This window comes from Anas acuta, chromosome 2, assembly GCF_963932015.1.
Source record: "Anas acuta chromosome 2, bAnaAcu1.1, whole genome shotgun sequence".
NCBI classification, from domain to species: domain Eukaryota; kingdom Metazoa; phylum Chordata; class Aves; order Anseriformes; family Anatidae; genus Anas; species Anas acuta.
This window is the reverse complement of record NC_088980.1, coordinates 88,801,750-88,821,849: the sequence shown is the minus strand read 5'-3', so window position 1 is coordinate 88,821,849 and position 20,100 is coordinate 88,801,750. Positions and strand designations below refer to the sequence as shown.

Genomic DNA, 20,100 nt, shown 5'->3' with positions numbered 1-20,100 from the left:
AGTCATCCTCGTATTGACATACAGACCATATGAATAATGTATGCTCATTTGAAAACAGTAACGATATAAATATCTGAATTTTATGAATGTTTTTGTCATTTTAAAAATAATACAGCAAATGTTTCTCAAATACTTACGTTTAAAGTGATGAGAAGTGAAAATATTTTCCATGTTTTCTGCAGTTTATTTATCGCAGAACCTCAGATAGGTAGTCTTGAACAGGTTTCTTCAGCTAGCTGAGTCTTTTCAGTGACAGTGTTGCATGTCGTGACTTCAGGAAATAAACTATTTAATGAAATTGGTTAAATTTAGCCCAAGTTTAAGCAGGAGCAACTCAAAAGATTAGAGTTGGTGTTATGTCTCACATATTCTAGGGCTTAATGTTTATTTTCTGACTTTTTCACAGCAGTAGTTCAAGTCATTTTCAGTAGACAGCTGTGCAGATCAGGATCAGATGTTTGCTAAAACAAACATTTGCATTTTTATCCTCAGTCTGAGCCAGGATATTACAGAAAAATGTACACTAACAAATGCTGGCTTCTGAATTATTAGTGTCTGTTAAGCTGATACTTCTGTGAAGACTTAGAGATTTGATCTCTAGAAAAAATAATACATTCTCTCCATTTGAAAATTTGATGGATTGACCCTTGCCAGCAATTAAGCCCCCACCCAATCACTTGTGTCCCATGTCCTGTGTTCCCCATACTACCCCAGGTGAGGAACTGAAACAGAAGAGCAAATGAAAGGAAAACTTGTAGTGCACGATAAAGGCAGTATACTAAGTGACAGAAAAACTAAAACAACAAACCAAGTGATGCAAAAGCAAGCCCTCACCACCTCCCACCAGCAGACCAATGACTAGTCTGTCTCTGAGCAATGGCTACTTTGGAAAGACATGTCCCCACCAATTTTATGGCTAAGCATGATATCAGATGGTATGAAACATCTTTTTGGTCAATTTGAGGCAGATGTCCTGCTATGTCCCCTCCCAACCTCTTGCCCAGTTCTGCTCCCTGTGGGTGGCAGAGTGAAAAACAGAGAAGGTCTCGATGTTGTGCAAGGTCCATTCAGTTGCAGCCAGAATTCTGGTGTGTTATCAACACTTTTGTTGATCACAAATATAAAATGCAGCTCCATATGGGCTGCTGTGAATACAGTTAACTCCATCTCAGCCAGACTCAGTACAGAAAACAGCACTGTTGTGGAAACAAGAAAAGCAAGTCACTTAAGAAATTCTAAATAAAGAATGTACTAGTGGAGCAATCAGACAGTTAACTAGACATTTTATGGCTGGAGAGACATTTTCCATGTATTTGGAGGTTGCTGTGGGTCATATTTATATAGATATCGTGAAAGGGCCCCAAGCTCTTGCTGTTTGACAATCTAACTCAACATAGAAACTGATTTTATTAGTTATAATTGAGATGGGGAAAGAAAAGTGGGAAACAAGAGATGGAATCAAATATCCATAGGAAGGCTTTCTGTGAGCTGGTCTTTCATGAAGATGTAGATGGATGGGAGGGAAGAGCAGGACAGAAGCTTTTCTTCCAAGATCACAAGATGTTCCTTCTTGTTACTGTGATGGGTACCAACTTCAATTGGTTCCTCCTTATCTTGTGGTGGATTCACCTCCATCGGTTCCTCTTCATTTTGTTGTGAATCCACCTCCACGGATTCTTTGCTGTTGTCCTGCTGATAGGCATGCTTGGGCCCCATGGCGTTTTGGGACAAATGGAATGCTTTGACCTGTGCGATTTTCAGGCTGGTTGGTGTGCCATAGTGCCACACCACTATGTGGTCAATTTGCATGCCTACATCCCATACCACCGTATCATCAATTTGCATGGCTGGATCCCATGCTGCTGTCTGGCTTATGGGCATGCCTAGGTTCCACGCTGTGTTCTGGACAATGGGAATGCCTCTGCTCCACACGTATGTTTGGCTGAAGCTCCTGCCTTAGCCCCACACTATCACTGCACCAGGGTACCCAGGCACCCTGTTACTGTATGCTTGAAGGGCAGGCCTGGACCTCGTGCTGTTGTGGTACCAACATTTTGTGATATACAAGAAAGCTTCATAATTTGCAGAAATGTAAATAGTAACTTCATTGATCTTCTTCAATTTGTGTAGATACAACTTCAGTACAAATTCATAAATTAAACTAAATTATGCTTCTGATAAATATTTGCTTTTTACGTTATTCTTTATCTGCCAGCATCTTTTAAAATTCATAGTATTGTTACAGCTTTGTTTAGTGAAGCTTAAGTACTCTATCATATTGAAAAGCATAGAACAGGTTAAATTGCAAATTTTATACCATGTGATCTTGTTTTATGACACCTGGTATTGTTCCTTTTATATTAAAAAAATATTGTTTGAAACAGTTGAAGTAAAATTCTCACTTTTGCTCTGGATCTTTCCAAATCTTTTTTTTTTTTTTTTTTTTTTTTTTTTTTTTTAATAAAGAGGTAAAAAATGTGTACTTTCATTTAAACTTATCATTTCAATATCTTTTTGTCCAGTTGTTTTGCATAATTTAGATATTCTGTGTACTTCAAGTGTCTTTAGTTTCCTCTGATGCTTTTTCTGTTGAATCCTGAAATCTTTCCTGTATAGGGGCTACAGAACTCTTAGTATTTATTTAAAGCTGCCACATTCATTTTTTCTCAATTTCTTTTCTCATTACTTCCCCCTTCTCGTTTCTTATAAGTAGTAACTGAAATGTCTGTCTTCTCTTCCTAGAAGGAAACCAGGGCTCATTTCGCAGTGTTTGGTTTCTCTTCATGTGCAATTGTCTGAGAATTATTGTCTGTCTTGGTCCACCTGTTGTGCATAGCAAAGGTGTCTTAGCAGGTGTTCTCAGGATCAAAAATAACAGTCTCACAGTCTGTCTTAAGAAAAGTATGCCATTAATTTCTATTTGCCATCAAGTAGAAATTAATTCATGAATGTGTAAATTGGGGCATACCATTTACAGCATGTAACCCAAGCAGTAGCAATCCTTTAAACTTAAGAGGGTCTGAGTCGATTGCTTTTGATGAGAGGAGCTGTGTATTTTTAAGGGGAAAATTCATTCAGGCTCTTTAAATTCTAAAAGGGATGATTTAACTGGAAAGTAGAAAAACATCAACATGTCTGTGTTTTATTGGAACTGCTCTGCTTTCCTGAAGATAACTAGGAATGCTTAATAAGCCATGTACTGGTACATTTCATTCACGCATACCACATTTTTTACACTTTATCCCTTAACATATGGTAATGTGAATGGGTAATCCTAAACATGATGTCTTTCCAATTCATTTTATTTAACCTAAAGAGTGTTTTGCTTCAGCATAAAATCTTGTTTATCTCATTTCCATCAGATTAAATTCTGTCACTTGAATAAAAAGTGACTTTTTTTTTTTTTTTTTTTTAAGATTATAGTAACGTGGTCTGGTTTCAAACAGGACATATTTAAAGGCAATTATGTAAGATGCTTCTCCATGAGGTTTGCACAAACCCACAAACCTCCACGTCCATTTTCTCACAGAACAGTCCAGTTGTAGCATCACTTTAGTAGGTGATTTGCTATGGCTTTTTTTTTTTTTTTTTTTTTTTGTATATTTTTCCTATAGGGGCATGTTTGTGGCTGAAAATGATTGTATTCCTGTTGGTAAGGAATATGTTGCACGGGTAGTTTTGCCCTATACTTTCCTTCTTTGATAAATTAATTTCAAGCAGATGTTCAACGCCTTTAGAGTAATACATATAATCTTAATCATGTCGTAGATGTTTGTGTATGTGTGTATATGACCACCATAGGTGTCGTAGGATGGGTTGCTTTTAATATCTGTTGTCAGTGTTTTACAGTTGGTGGTATTTGTCCATGCAGAGAGAAACAACAGGCTTTACAGGGTAAAAGCTAAACTATTACCATTGCTGTTGCTGTTTCTGGCAGTTTTTTTAATCAGTACTCAGTTTTTCTTTGATTATAAATTCCTGAAAATATAAGTTTTCAGCACTGTAACAACATTCTCTTTTCTTTTCCAAAATGTTTTTGTATTTTGAGGTAAGTTTTGTCTTAATCAAAATGGATGCAAATTGCTCAGACAAACAAAGGGAAACATTTTTCAAGATTTGTGTTTTGGTTCAGCAGGTGAATTATTAATTCACCTTATTAATCAATTAATTGGTGCACCTTTATTAATTAATTATTGTTTGTTTGTTTGTTTCTTCTCTTGATCATATATATTGTCAAATAGTAAGAAAAAAATGTATGTTTCTTTCCCTCCTCCCAACAACCTATATTTTGAGATTCTATATCTCCTTACTAAGACTTGAAGATTTTCATCACAAAAGTGCTAGCTTCAATAGGAGGTACTATAAGACTGGAAACTGACTTCCATAATAGGGCACAGGGCTATGAATTGATATTTTAGGCAATAATGTAAGAACTATGTCCTGAGTACTCATGTTCCATTCTCTTAGTGTTCGGTTTGGTTTGAATATAGGATGAGGGACTGGATTATATTTTCTCCTTCCTGTATGAGACTGATTTCTAAAAACCTTGTTGAAGAAATTCTGCCTGCTGACATACCTTTTGAAAAGTTGAATTGTTTTATATTGAAAATATAAACAATGAAACTTTACAACTTTCTAGAGTGAAATGCCCTGTTTTTAAACTGTTGCTGGGAAATGTTTCAATATAGTCAAATTATCTCTTTCACTGAGGCTAAGCTACTTTGCCAAATTTGCATATGCAATTAATTTTTCTTTGAGGCAGAGAATGTGATTAGTTTACTACTCCCTGATGCGTTCTTGTAGTTTTAAGAAAAAAATCTCTTAGTTGTCCTACTCTTTTTAAATTACATAGCATTTATAATTTCATTTGGTCTCCCTTACTTTCACAATTATGAAGTAGTGAATATTATATCCTATATTATATCCTATATTTATGCATATCTAATTTTAGCCTATTCTGATACTGTTATGACTGAAAATTAACCATTAATGAATAATGTTAAAAACTATCAGGGTAAACACCACCATAGGGAGATAGGTTGTATGAACTTTTTGTAAAGCATTTTAAGAGTTTCTGTTTCTAAAATCATTGTGCAACCATTTTGCAGCTCTCAAGACTCTGCTGGTTTTAAAATTAAACTTGATTTAAACTTGATGTCAAAAATACATGGGAGATGTCAGACAGCATTTTCCGTTGAAGTTAGTTTGTGTGTTTATGAGGTGGTTTGTCATTGATGGTACTATTGGTGCTGAGGTAAAATGATGAAAAATATAAGGTCTTCCATACCTATTGCTATAATGAAGTTTACTTTGTTTCCTATGTATTCCTATTACATGCATGTGGAGGTAATCTGCTATTTTCAACTTGCTTTGAACTGATCAACCTAAAAAGTTTCCCTCCAAATATTTATTTTTTATGTATTTTTCTCTTCTCGAGAAAAAAGAAAGGTACTTTCCTTTCACTACAAACTACAGAAAAAAAAATCATTTAACCAATATTCTGTAACCATCTATGTGTACATGCAGTTCCACTTTTAACATGAAAAATTCAGTCTGTTGAATAGAACATGAATATGATGAAGATGATAATGACCTTGCTCTTTTATTATGTGAAGGACAGAGGTGACCTCTAAAGATCACTGAAGCTGAGGGAAGAGAGAAAATTTCCTGTTTGGAAAAAGTTGTTTGGTCAGAGAAGGTGTATCTATATAAACAACTAGTATGTTGTGCAGAGGGAAGCACAGTTAGTGTGATTTGGTGTGATCCATTAGTGTTTTAGCATGCCCATGTTGCATGTTTCCTGGCACTGATTTTTATGCCAGATGTCTCTTCTGGGTGTATTCTATGCATTTTTATCTACCAGGTGATGTGAAACAGGTTTCTGTACAGCTATTGCAGATTGCTTTGATCTTAAAAATACAATCCCATGCATGTATAGAGAGCAAATGCTGAAGGACATTAGAAAAGGTGTACTTCCTTTCTGATGGAGGTATGCTTTGTCTGTGTTGTAGGTGGGGTCATCCAGTGCACAGTTTCAACCTTGACTCACCCAGAAGGGAAGTTATTTTGAGCCCACTGGAGATGAATTCAGGAGCGTGCTGCATGAATCCAAGGCAAACTTACCAAAAAGGGAACCCTGCACTTGTCCCTGTAGCAAAGGACTCACAGTGTCCCTGTAGCAAAGACGTACCAAGTGTAAATGAAGGCATAGTAAAACTTCCTTTTTCTGGACGCCATATCAAGTCTAGTGGTGATATTTTAATTGTAAAGACATTTCAAAAGTCAAAAGCGAATGTATGAATGCTGATAATACATTGACATGTTATCAGTCTCTGAGAAGTCTGAGCATAGTGAAATTATTTGGGAAAAATAATGAAGCGATTTCAGTAAAAAAGATCACTTATGGGTCTTTGGATTACAGTTTTTGTGCACCATTGAAAGGAATTTATTTTTTTTTTGATTGTTAGGAATTGGTAAGTTAAAATACAGAAGCAGTTATTTTGAATTTGGTATTTTTTTTTCCCTATTTTTTTTTTTCACTTGAATTCTGCTGCCCTTCATTCATCTAGATTACCTGCAAGGTTGCTGGTCATTAATTGTCCTCTTTTGCAGGAAATACCAGACTGAAAAACCTTCTTACATGTCTCTCCTCTGCTGACTACATATTACATTTCAACCTTTATCTACCTTGTTTATCGCTTTTAGTTTACGTGACCCAGGCCCACTTGAGTGAATGTAAAATTCTCTGGCTGAGACCTAGTCTGAGAAGTTAATTGCAGCTTCTGGTAACTCAGACAGAACTGATGGGTCCCCACAGTACACCTGTCTTGTCCCTGTATTTGTGACCTAGGGTACATCAAGGTGGCAAGAGTTTTTGTGTGCTCTATGTACTGATCTTGATGGGTGTAAGCTCCTATACATCCTGAAGACAGCATCTATTCTGTAATGTAGGTGCTTACGACATGGCATTCTGTGCAGATGGCTCACTAGTTGCATAGGTTGGGAGATCCATACAAGTCTTAAACACTTTAATATCACTTGTAAATTTATTAACTCCTAACCATTTGGTAAGCCTGACTCAGTTGTCCTATATTTATGGTGTGAATGCAAAGTAGTCATTAGTCAATTTTTAATTATATTTAGTCTAATAATCATGCATGTCCCTTCATACTAAGCATTTAACTTTAAGGGCAATGAGGGTATAAAAATAAAAGGATTTGACATGACATGTCTCTTGCATTGATTAGCTTGAAAGAAAGATGGTTAGTACGCTATGGCAAAAGTAATTTGACTTGCAAATATGGACCTAGTGTGTCTTTTGAGTATAATTTTTGTGATTGCTCTCCATATAGGATCTAATCTCAGTCACTTTCTTAGTGCAGCTTAACAAGGTTTGCATGGCATAATTGACTGCAGAATTATCTAGCTAATGCAAAGCCAATGGAAGAGATTCAGATTTCAGTAACCTTGAATTATGTCTTCAGCACATAGACCTGATTCCTGTGACCAGCTTAGAGATACTTTGCATAGGGCAGAAAGCAAAATGCTTTCATGTTGCTTTTACAGTTCCACAGGGGTCAATGTGTACAAAATTAATTGCTACAAGGTCAAGAATCATGCAAGCCACCTTCTTTGTGATGAAATATTTATGTTTCTTATAGGATGATTTAAGACTTCAGGTTTTTTCCTCAAGGTAAGGCAATATAAGACAGCAAGAACTGATTACAGACATTTAGTAGATCACAGTCATAGAACCATAGAGTGGCTTGGGTTGGAAGGGACCTAAAAGATCATCAGGGTCCAACCCTCCTGCAGTGGGCAGGGACAACTCCCACTAGATCAGGTTGCCCAGGGCCTCATCCAGCCTGGCTTGAACACCTCCAGGGATGGGGCATCCACAGCTTCTCTGGGCAACCTGCTCCAGTGCCTCACCACCCTTACAGTGAAGAACTTCTTCCTGATGTCTAGTCTAAATCTATCCTTTTACTGTAAAATCATTTCCCCTTGTCCTATCACTATCTGCCTGTGTAAAAAGTCGCTCTCCATCTTTTTTTAAAAGCTTTCTTTAAGTACAGGAAGGCTGCAATGAGGTCTCCCCAGAGCCTTCTCTTCTCAAGGCTGAACAGTCCCAGCACTGTTTTCCTTGGAGAGGTGCTCCAGATCTTTGATCAACTTTGTAGCCCTCTGAACTCACTCTATCAGGTCCACATCTTTCTTGTGCTGAGGGGCCAACTGTGACCCTATCCTATCCAGACTTAGGGGTCCCAGCATTTATTATTATTTTTTTTTTTAGTTTCCATGCTGTGCATGTATATCTAGCCCCAGTTACTTATGCTCTGTTTGGGAACACAGGATGTATATGTGGCGTCCCAGCCCCACAGACTTAGACAGCCCTGAGGTAACAGGGCTGCTGGTACCAAGTTTCAGGTATGATTGTAATGATGATACGAAAGTCAGCCACCTCACAGATCACACATCAGCAAAACAATAATGTTTATTTTACACCTCTGTAGAAGTTTCCGTGAGGAAATCTGGAAATGTTTATACAAGTATTAATGGGTTCTACTTTACCGTAGCTTTATAAGGGTTGCAATAAGAAAGAAAGAGGTGAATAAAATGAATCTAAATGGAAAGTCCTAAAACATATTGTACTTTAAGTGATATTCTGCACTGCCTAATTCTTTTTACAGAAACTTTTAAGTATGATTTTATTGCACTATGGGTTAAAACTGCTTCAATCAAGACATTGCTTTGGGATTTGAGTTTTTTTTAACTATGTTTTTTTGATTGTATCCATTAAATCTGAAGAATAAAAGTGATTAAAATGTTATGTTCTGCATATGTTCCCTAAGTATACACAGTTTTTCCACTAGTTAGAATAGGAAAAGGATGACACTATTATGAAGCAACCAGTAAATAACCAATCTAAAAAAAAAAAAAAAACAGAAACAAAAACAAACAAAACCAACCAACCAACCAACCAAAAAAAAAAACCAAGGTACTGATCAAATAGAAGTCTGAGAGTACATAGATTCCTGTATTCTGTTTTATGATTTCTTATAAATCCATAGTGTTTCCATTATGGAAAAGAATATTCTTCATATTGTGGTTATTAAGGCACAGTAACTCTAAATTCTCCCATTGGTCATCCAAATGTTTTGAGAATTTCTTTGTGTAGCTTGATCAAATGCTTTAAACAAAAATTCAGGCTTTGCCCACAATTAATTGTAAATCTCAAATTTAATTGAAATTACTCTAAGAATATTTTTACTCTAGCATAATATTTCTAAATCTGGAATATCTACCCTAGAAGTATTCCAGTGTCATGAAAGCATAGAATAGGCTATGTGAAAAAGGGACTTATTGTCTCATATTGTTGCTACAAACTAATATCTGAGTTCAGTATTGGGAGAATAGGTTTCTCTATAATTCCAGGAATGCTGACAACTGATAATGGGGAATTTGTTGCATTGTTTTTCTTTGCAAACCAGAGCCAACAGGAATCGGGTGATAAGGGAGGGGCAAACAGATACTGCTGTAGTATTGCAATTCTAAATGAACCTGATAATAAAATTATTTACTGCTATTGAAAGACACTACCTATGTAAAGGATGCATCTTTACTTTTATGTTGCCCATGGTTACTGCAGTTTTCTCTAGCTAACCTTGTTTATTATTGCTTGCAGACTGGAATTTTATTCATATATCTCCTCTGAATATTGCTTTTTTCTTCATAGCGTACTTCTTTACTCTTGGAAGATGCTTTATACACATGATTTTAGACTCCAGACAGCACTAAATAAAAATTAGTTGCCTGTATTCTAGCTTATGAGAAAATACGTATTTGTCACAGTCAATGCTGGAAGGAAAATTTGCTGCTTAAAGATAGGTAATGAAGAACTGACCCTCACCATGTTGCAGGAGAAACTGTGTGGGCTTGGGGGACAGGACGGATGGAGAAGGGAAAAGGGAGATATCAACTCTGTTCTAAGATATGCACTGCTTTTAAATTTCCCTGTTGGCTCAGTGCATTAGTTGGCTTGTCACATCTCATTTTCTCAGCTTCTTTGTATTATGTCACATAATATGACACAGACAACCCTTGTGACAAATCACACAAGCCAATGTGTCAACAGGGAAATAGGAAACTGACAGTTTTCTGAACAGTCCTATAAAAACACACAATAGAATGCTGTAAAAAGTAACTTTCCAAAAATCTAGACTTATGTTTAATATTGCTGCACGCCTTCGCTCTAAATGTACTTCAGAATATTAATTAAAAGAATTAAGAAAAAAAGATGAAAATATCTGACATAATGGGGTCTCTGGCTGATGTGTGGGATGGGAAAAAAAAAAAAAAAAAAGAAAAGCAGATGGGATCCATCCACAGCTCTATCCCTTTTGCATCTGTCTGTGCTGCTCATCCTTTGCTCGTGAACTGCAGTTTTCATCTCAAAGCACAGCGCTGAAAATTGCAATTACTCATGAGCAGCTCCTGTCTGAAGAGAACCAGTGTCCTGGTTTTGTCTGGGATAGAGTTAATTTTCTTCCTAGTAGCTGGTATGGTGCTGTGTTTTGAATTTCAGATGAGAATAATGTTGATAGTGTTTTAGTTGTTACAGAGCAGTGCATACGCAGAGTTAAGGACTTCAGTTTCTCCTGCTGCCCTGCCAGTGAGGAGTCTGGGTTTGCACCAGGATCTGGGAGGGAAGGCAGCCAGGACAGCTGATCCAGACTAGCCAAAGGGATATTCCATACCATATGGCTTCGTGCTGAACAATAAAACTTGGGGGGTTACCTGGGGAGGGGGAGGAGGCTGCTGCTTGGGATCTGGCTGGGCATCAATGAGTGAGTGGTGAGCAATTGCACTGTGCATCACTTGCTGTGTATATTCCTTTATTAGAATTATTATCATTATTTTCCTTTCTTTTTCTGTCTTATTGAATTGTCTTTATCCCAACCCACAAGTTTTACTTTTTTTGTTGTTATTTTTTTTCTTTCTGGATTCTCTCCCCCATCCCACTGCAGAGTGAGCAAACAGCAGTGTGGTGCTTAGCTGCTTGCTGGGTTAAACCAAAACAACCAGGTAATGTTTTGCCAGTCATATTAATGTAAGTAATTCCTACTTACTGTCATGTGTAGGTGGACTAAATCAGTAGATTCTTCCCTCCATTCCTAACCCACTCGCTGTCTTTGTGTTAAATAATAAGGAGGCATCTAGGCTCTCTTTTCTGTTGTAAGATGATGAAGTTGTTTGCATATCTGTACTTATTATTTGTATTCATGCATGGTTTGCAGTTTTAATTTCAAAGGCCGATCTTCTGCTTCTTTAGGCTTCTATTTAGCAAATGTCTCTATCATGAGGGAAAATTTTTTACAAAATATTCTTCTGTGGTTCTTAGGTGGTAAAACTTGCAGCTGTTATAAAAAGAGAAAGTTTTAGAAATGGAGTTTCATGTTTTGAAAAACCTTTCCTGTATTTTATACTCTTTTGCATATTTTATTTTTATTTTATTTTATTTTTATTTGGTTTTGTTTTTATTTTAATTTTAATTTTTACTGAGTGGTACATGCACACAGTCTGCAATATTCTTACTGAAATTATGTGGATAGTCACAGATTTAGAAGTTGTAGGGGAATCTTAGTCCTGAAATCAAACAGAGGATTAATAGGTAACTGTAATCAGCAGCTGTTTCATATGTAATGTGTTCTGTTTATTATTTCCAGTGGTTCTTTCCAAGTGACATTGGGAAAAATGTACTTCAGCACGGTTGCTGCTAAAGTTATGTACAGATATAAAACCTAGAAAAACTGGTATGCCATTGTTCTTATTGCTTTATTGTAGTTTTAAAATTTAAAGAAATTTGGGTTATTCATAAGCTCTCCTGCTGTTTAAAAAATGTGGTCATATGTCTCTCTGGCACAACTACTTCTACCGATTGGTGTTCTCCATGTTCCTGGACAGCTAAAGCTGCAGCATTACTTAGAGAACTTTATGACTGTGGAGGGTATGCTCCACTCCTGCACTTGATGTAAGTCTTGCTCAGGCTTATGAGCCAAAGTATGCCTCAATTTGGCCATGCCTTGCACAGCAGTTCCAGAACATGGTAAGAAATCTGAGTATGACCATGAGTCAGTATCTTTATCTTATAAATACAGCATCTGGAGAAAAGCTTATTTGAGCTCTCCATGGATCTCAGTGGGCAGTAACCCTTGATGTCTCTGGTGCAGTAGCTTTTTCCCCAACTCAGCTCTGGTACAAGATTAACTAATGTTATACCAGCCTTGTCAATAGACAACAAGCATAATGGGTGAGTACAAACAGGCACACCCCGACCACATCTTGAACGTTGCAGCGTGGACAAGCCCTATCTGGCAAGTACCAGAACTGTACATTCTGGAAGGCAACATTAGTGGAAAATACCAAAATTGCCTTATCTGAACTATAGGAGGGATGGAAAAGTACTGACTAACAATCATCTTACGGTCCTATAAATAGTAGTCCGAAGCAAAGAGCCCCTTGAGATCTCCAGGAACCACAGCAGGCTGCACGCTCGATCTCCCCCTGAGCTGGGATGCCTCTCAGGGTACTCCTGAGGGGATGTGCATTTCAATGTTGACTCCTTGAGGAACAAGCTTGTCCATGGACAAATGCTGATGAGTGTGCAGGGTGAGTAATTCACTCTAGGGAGTATTTTGGAAGCATGCAACAGGTTTAGAACCCCCCCAGGATCCTGCAGTAAGTCTTGGGTGAACCTTACTATTCTCTAGCCTTTAATTGTCATTGTTTCTATTGTAAAAAATTCTGTTGAAATTATTGTGTTAAACTGGCTGATGATTAAATGCTGATTAAGTGCTGTTAAATTCAATATACAATACAATCTAACCTTGCTATTCACCGTAAAAGTATATAACAAATCCTTAATTACTGCTACATGAGAGGTGTGTAAAATCAATTCCGTGACAATGAGCAATTTGACAAACTTGTATGTGGGTGGCATATCACTATTTCTTTCACATTATTGTTTAAAGCGTATAAAAGGGATCATTGTAACTCCATCTCTCAGTGCTCTGAGGTATGATCTCTAAAATAAAAATATTACAGTGTTTGGGATATTATTGCAACTGTAAATGTCCTCTAGTCCTCTTGAAGAAGTTATGGTCCCCACTTTAGTCAGCACTTCTATCACTCCTGTTACAAAGCAGTCATCTCTGGCAGAAGGATTTAATGTACAATAGAAGGTAATATCTTCTTATGTTCTTGCAGTTAGATACACATACTAGGGTCTGTGTGGAGTTAAGTTTAACCTCGTTTGTATGGATAAGCAAAATGTTCATTGCTGTTGTACTCCCTTGCTGTGCTGATGCCTGAGAAGCCGAGTAATGATAAAATGTTTGTTTTTGTAGAACTTCTGTATGTGAATAACATCTGCATCTTTATTCTGCACTGGGAGTGATGGGGGGTGCGGGGTGAGCGGAGAGAGAGATGGTGCAGCATTTGTACTGCATCTCTATTTTATGGCATCATAAAATAGCTGTTTTAATAAGATAGATTAAAAAGAGGCATCTAGGCAGCAAATAAATCTTATGTCCCTACAGATCCTGGGAATCCCGGTTCTGTGCAGCATTGGATAGATGCTGTGTGGATTTTCCCACAGCATGCTGGGCCAGTCCCATTCATGGAGAAGTTCCTCCTCCCTCGCATACCATTGTGCCTTTCATTGTAATAACAACAAACAGAATCATGCATCTTCTTTGGACAGATTGGCATGTTATCCCTTAACATCCACCAGTGCGCAGCACAAGCTGGCACAGTGCACTCTGGCAGACCTCCTTTCAGCTGCTACTCATGCTAACATATGGGTTTCTCAAGGCTTATGCATAAGGATAAGTAGAGCAGACAAGGCCTGTTGAAGATCACTTACTGCTTGAAGACTTCTGCAGGGTTCCCAGTACAATCCTCTAGTGGATGTCAGCTACCAGGTTTTGAAATGATGTTTTAACTAGAGCTATGTTAATGTTGCCTGGGGAGGAGGGGCTGGAATCCTAGAGAAAAAGGGGAAATTGATTTTTTCCCATGTCTTTCATGAGTGATCACTTGTAAATTTTAAAAGCCCTAATTACATATTTTTCCACATCTACTGGAGTGAATCTTGATGACATGTAAAGAAATATCTGATCGAAACAGCTCAAGGATTATTCTTTGATCTGATATCTGCAAATATTATGAGTCAGAGATGTAGTTCTACATTTCCAAATTTATTTTCTGTGATGATATAATCAATTTAATTTGCTCATGCTGATTCTGAAATAGGAAAATAATTTGTTGAATGACTCTTGCTATTGCCATCAATATTTAAATGTTCCTAAGAATTTATAAAATAAGATCCTGTTTTGTGCTTGTAGAAAGATTTCCTTCACTTGCAGGAGAATGTGTAGAAGGTCCTATAGAGTTTGTTACTGATTTCTTTTCTTTTGGAAGATACTGCAATCTGTAATAATCGAATTCTACATCTGCAAAGTGGTGAACTTCAGCAAGGTGTATGTGCAACACAGGCAATAAGAAATTTCAATACGTTTGGGGGCAGAAGAATCATTTAGTGTAATCTCTTGCAGATCACAGGTTGCTAAACTTCAGCTATCTCTGTGTTGAGCCCAGCAGCTTGACCAAAATGCATCCATCAGAATAGCATCTGCTATTAACTTCCTTACTCCTGTTAGTGATCCCATATACATCTTCTGTCAGAAGAAGAAATAGCATCTGAAACTGCAATTTCCCTTCATGCCCATGGCTACTTGTGTAAAATGGCTTCAGACATTTAGAGTTAGTGTATCACCTCTTCAAATCAGCTTAATCTTTTTGTTTGTTCATTTTGTTTTATTAATATTTATAAATTCCTGTATGTAAGAAAGGTTTCTTACAGTTAATTATGTGTGGTGCTTGCCTTGGTTAAGATAACCTTATTTTTATTTGTTTTGGTTACCTGATGTTTAAAAAGACCACAAGCCATGACATACTTCTGCAGCTGTTGCAGTAAAACATGAAAATAATGCCTTTCTTCCTGGTGTTCGCTGTGTATGTTTTAGGAGTTGCTCCTGTCAGACAAGCTGCTTTTTGACCTCTTGTGTTTCTCTTTTGTAGTCAAACTGTGCAGTTCTGCGGACTTCACCTTCACATGAATCTTTCATTCTTCCCAGCCAATTTCGAAGACTGTGATAGCACCTGCTGTTTGAAATCTATAACAGCTCGGTACAGTGGCATTATATTCCCTTGCTGTTAACCATTCTGTTGTATAGGCATAAACACTCTGCCATAAAAATGCTGGCTAGCCAGGAGCTTTTACAGTTCAGTGCTGTGCTGTATCAGTGTATGGGTGGGATAGTTACACAGTTCACTGCGTCCAATGTGGTATGTCCAAACAGTTCTGTGATATGCTGTTGTAACTAACACTTTCCCGATTGTCATTCATGATTTCTTCTGATCTCGTTTGGTTGGATCTGTGATACAACTCATTTCACCCCAAAGTGAGGTGTTGCATATTCTTCCCTATCTGTTTCACGACTTATTGCCTTTCTTAATTCCCGACTGTTTTCAGTTTTGTATACCTTACATGGATAACTTTACCATAGCTATGTTCACCTCTTTTTCTTTTTTTTTTTTTTTTTTTTTTTTTTTCCCCTGTGGAGTGAGGCATTTTCTCTGGTGGGAATAGAAAATCTGCAGTGATAAAAATCATTGATGAAAAACTCCTTCACATAAATTAAAACATTCACAGTGTCCACATACTCTGTTTTACTGAACATGTAAATATCAAAACAGCAGCAAGGAAACACTGTCCTTTATTGTATTTTTTCATTCCATAAAAGCACCTGAAGGATATTTGGCTGGCAAATCTCATAGAAATGTTAGCTGAAGCTTAAGTACAACCTTAATCCAGTTTACGGGGTTGGAGACAAGGATTAGTTAGTTGAAAAACATCTCGGTAAAGGAAGTATATGCATTTTCATAACTCTAAGTAATTTTTATCAGTTCTTAGCATCTCCTTAACTTTTAGGAGATGCATGTGTGAAAATGTAGTATCTATATACTAGGTATGTTGATTGTGTGCTCTGTGGCTCATACTCCTCATCTTCAAGAAGCCCTAAATTAGGATGCTAATAATAAAATGCTGTTAAGACCTCACGTGTGTATATTGCTTGAAATAGTAACATACTTCAAATACAAATGTATCGTTCCATATGAATGTTACTTAGAAATTCCTGCCCCCATTTAACTCTCCTTCTCTACCTCTGTGTCCTCCCTTCTCCCTACTTCCTCCTCCTCCCCCTTGAATTTTAATGAAGCCCTGGTTGATATATTTTTTGAGTGATACTTTTACTGGCTTGCAGTTCTCTAAGGTTACTGTCTATTAAACCTCCAGGGTCGGACTGGTCTGACTGACTTAGCAGTTTATTCCCCATTTGGCTTGGTCTTTCTGCCTTCTGCTTATAACACTTTTTCTGACAGATGCATGTGCCTTACTTGCATTTTGCCAGTTTGTGCTTAATTTCTTTTTTCACTTTGACAATTCTATTTATGTTGTGAGCTCACTAGTTCATTCTCTTTTTAATTATCATGAATAATTGAATGTACCCATTAAGTTTATGTTTTGCTCTCCTATAACAAAATGTATGAGAAAAAATATCTTGCTGGATTTACTTTGGTTTAACACAGTTACCTTTGAAGTCAAAGCTGAAGAGTGTTTTGCATTTATTCTTCTCTGTTTCTTTGCTTATATGTTTTCTTGCCAAACTGCACAAAAATCTCACTTTTAAGTATTGTACAACAGCTGAAGCTGCATATACCTAATAATATTTGTTTCTGCTTATCTATGATATTAAATGTCATGAAAATTTTGTACATGGGCAATTCAGCACCGACAGTTTTCCTTAATGTTCATTTTTTCATGAACTTTTTATTGTTAATGATTTCAAAGTTTCTGATAACTGTCATTAAATAGACTGAGAAAGTTCTCTGCCTGAGAAGGTGTAAGGACCACAAACAATAATCACACTGATAATGTTTGTTTTTACCATGTTAAGTTATTTTCATCACCATAAGAAAGCATTTCCTTTTGATGTTTGCAGATACATTCTGTTGCAGAGATACCAGCAGAAACAACAGGAATATCACTGGCAACTGAACATCAGTTTGGTACAATTTGGTGTGGCTGGATACTAGAGATACCTGGAAAAAATGGCACTATAGTGACATGTCAAGATTTTGAAACTTTTCTGTCACCAGTGGAATAAAAATATAAATATAGTTTCATGAAATGGGATAATGTGAAATACTAGAATATTAACTGTCCCCACCCCCAAGCTTTTTGTCTTTTGTACTGTGAGCTTGAAAAGCTGTCCTACTGTCACTTATACATATTTTTGGAGAAGTTTGACTGAAAGGTTTCCAGCACCTATACTAGAGAATTAGATTCTCTATACTAGATTAAGTGTAAGGTGTTATCTGTTTGTAGGAAATTGCAATTGATCACTGCAGCTTCAGCTGGACAAATTCATGGTGGTGTCTCTCTCTGAACTTTATGGCAAAATGACAAGGTGGAGTTAGAATGATATTGAGATGGTGGCTGTTAGCTGGCTGTTACCAGGTTTCCTGTACATAGGTTTTTCCTCTACAGCTTTCTTCAATATTTGCTATTCTAAGCTTTTTCATCATGCCAAAGACTTTGCAGCCATTTTTTGAAACCTGCATTTTGAAGAATCTGTCAAGGCACACGAGGGCATATTTCTTGCACATTGCTTCCGTTCTGTAACTGCTGAAAAATGTCTTTATGCATGTAATCACATTTTAGGCAAGTTTAAGAGGGTGCCATAGGCATTTACAGGCAATTTCTCTCACATCTCCAAACTGCAAATAACAAGGAGTATAATAGAACTGGAGAATCATCTAGTATAAAGCTTAAAAATAGTTTTGGTCTTGTGGCTTAAAAAATAAAAGGAAACATAGAAAATGGTAGGATTAAATGAAGACAATATAGACAGGCATTGGGGTGTCACAGCTTGGACTGATGAAGTGACATGAAACTTCCAAGCTGTTTAGTTTTCCTTTTTTTGTTCTCAGATCTTTGTTACACTCCAACTTACTTTCCACTGTCACTGCTTTTGCACAGGCTGAGCATTTGAACTGTGTCCAAGATCGCAAAGCACAGTTAGGACTATGACAGTGAATAAAAGGCCTTTGCCCCCCTTCCCCTGAGACAAGCTTCCCTTGAGAAACTGGCAGGATGTTAACGTGAAAACATCTTATTTGGAATTAAAGAACAGAATTTATTCAGAAAGTTGATAATGTTTTCTGGTGAAGAGGGAAGGTTTCTTGCATTTACCTGCTTAAAAAAAAACACATGCACATACCTCCAAAGCCAAATCAAACCAAGCAACCAAACACAAATATACAGTTGAATGCTTTGACTGCTTTCCATTGCTTTCTTGTGGTTGTTTCTTATTATGCCCCTTGTTAGGGAGAAGTGACCATTTATTGGTTGTAATCATGCAAGTGAACACTCAAAAGAATTTTATGTATGAGAACACTGGTTGTGGTTTTGTGCTCTTTTGTTTGTTTGCTTGTTTGTTTTATATTGAGAAGAGTTTTGACCTCTCCTTTCCTATCTCAGAAATCTGCAGAATAGCTGTTTGCAAATCTATACCAGCAACAAGAAGAAAGAAGAGCTGTGTAAATGAGCATGACAGTGACATATTGCAATGAGTTTCTCAAGTAATTAAACTGTCTGTAAGAAAGTGAAATTTCCTGGGTACTTCAGAATAATTTAGTGTTAATGGTAACATTCTGTTAAAACCATTTTCTTACCAAGCTATCATTACTAGATCTGTTGCTGAAAAATCTAGTGAATTTGAATTTGGTGAAATTTCACCCCCACCCCTACTCCATCTCATCCCACCCTGCCTTCTCCCCCTCCCCCCCCCCAAAAAAAAGAAAAGGAAAGTTGGAAATAAAAGATATAAAAGATCACCTTCCATGTTGCCTTAAGCTATTTTTTTTGTTAATAATAATAATATCTCATTTGACACTGCACTGAATCTGTTCTGATTATTTAATATAGTTAATATTTACTGATATGTTCAAGCATCATCTGGATAAATTGAGTGGTTTAGAGTCAACAACCACTGCCTGTTCACTGTTTCTCCTCCTTAGAAATTATTCAAAATTAGGTCAGGAGAAGGTAAATGTGGAAAGAAGGAAGAGAAAGTCTCTGGATGCGGAGGTTTTATTTGTGACAGGAAATCCTTGTCTTGTCTTCTTACAGTCAAGCCAAACTGTTAGGCCTTGTTAATCTTCAGGGCTGTTTAGTGTGCATGGTAATTTTATCAAAGTCCTCAATAGTTTGGTGTAATAATGCTGACATGATAAAACACACTGCTGATTTACTTAAACAACTGCCTTTTTTCATATCTGTAGAGATAAATTCTCAGCAGACACAGGACTGGAGAAACATAAAGCTTTTGGAACATGCCTGGGAGGAGGACATTTTTGGAAGAGTGTTTTGGAATGAAAAGCAACAAATAAAAGTGGGAAATCAGAGTAAACCTTTATGTCAATCACTTCAAGATTTTATTTTATTTTTTCCTAGTCTTGGACTGTGATGAGTTTTGTTTAGAGAGAGTTTGATAAACTCCCTACTCTTTTTCTCCATTTATTTGATGTTCCATCAAGATAATTTGACATCTTGTACTCAGACATTGATCTTCCAGACATTTAAACTGTTTGGTGTTATGCACCAGGACATACTTGTCTGTTATGACCTCAGTAAGAAAGTAGGTAAAGATTCATCTAAAGTTATATTTATTATAGCTAACACTGTAAACAGCGAATAATATATATAACCTTGTGCCCCTTTTGGAAATCCAAGAATTGTAGCATTGAACAGGACACTGACCTCCACACAGCTCAACATGGAGGCCCCCTTGACAGCAGAGATTCTCCCATTTTGGTAATTCAAGCTATTATAAGATTTTCCTATATGGAAATAGCTCTATTTATCATGTCTACAGTCAAACAGTAATGACGCTATCATGAGAACTATCTGCA

General features: G+C 36.9%; 1 long non-coding RNA gene across 1 annotated transcript; it reads left to right on the top strand.

Annotated features, from left to right (window-relative positions):
* Window positions 1-12,446: 12,446 nt before the first annotated feature.
* LOC137850758 (uncharacterized) lies at window positions 12,447-18,967 on the top strand. Its single transcript, XR_011092791.1, has 3 exons — window positions 12,447-12,669; window positions 15,142-15,249; window positions 17,127-18,967. It is a non-coding gene; the product is annotated as an uncharacterized lncRNA (long non-coding RNA).
* Window positions 18,968-20,100: the final 1,133 nt, after the last annotated feature.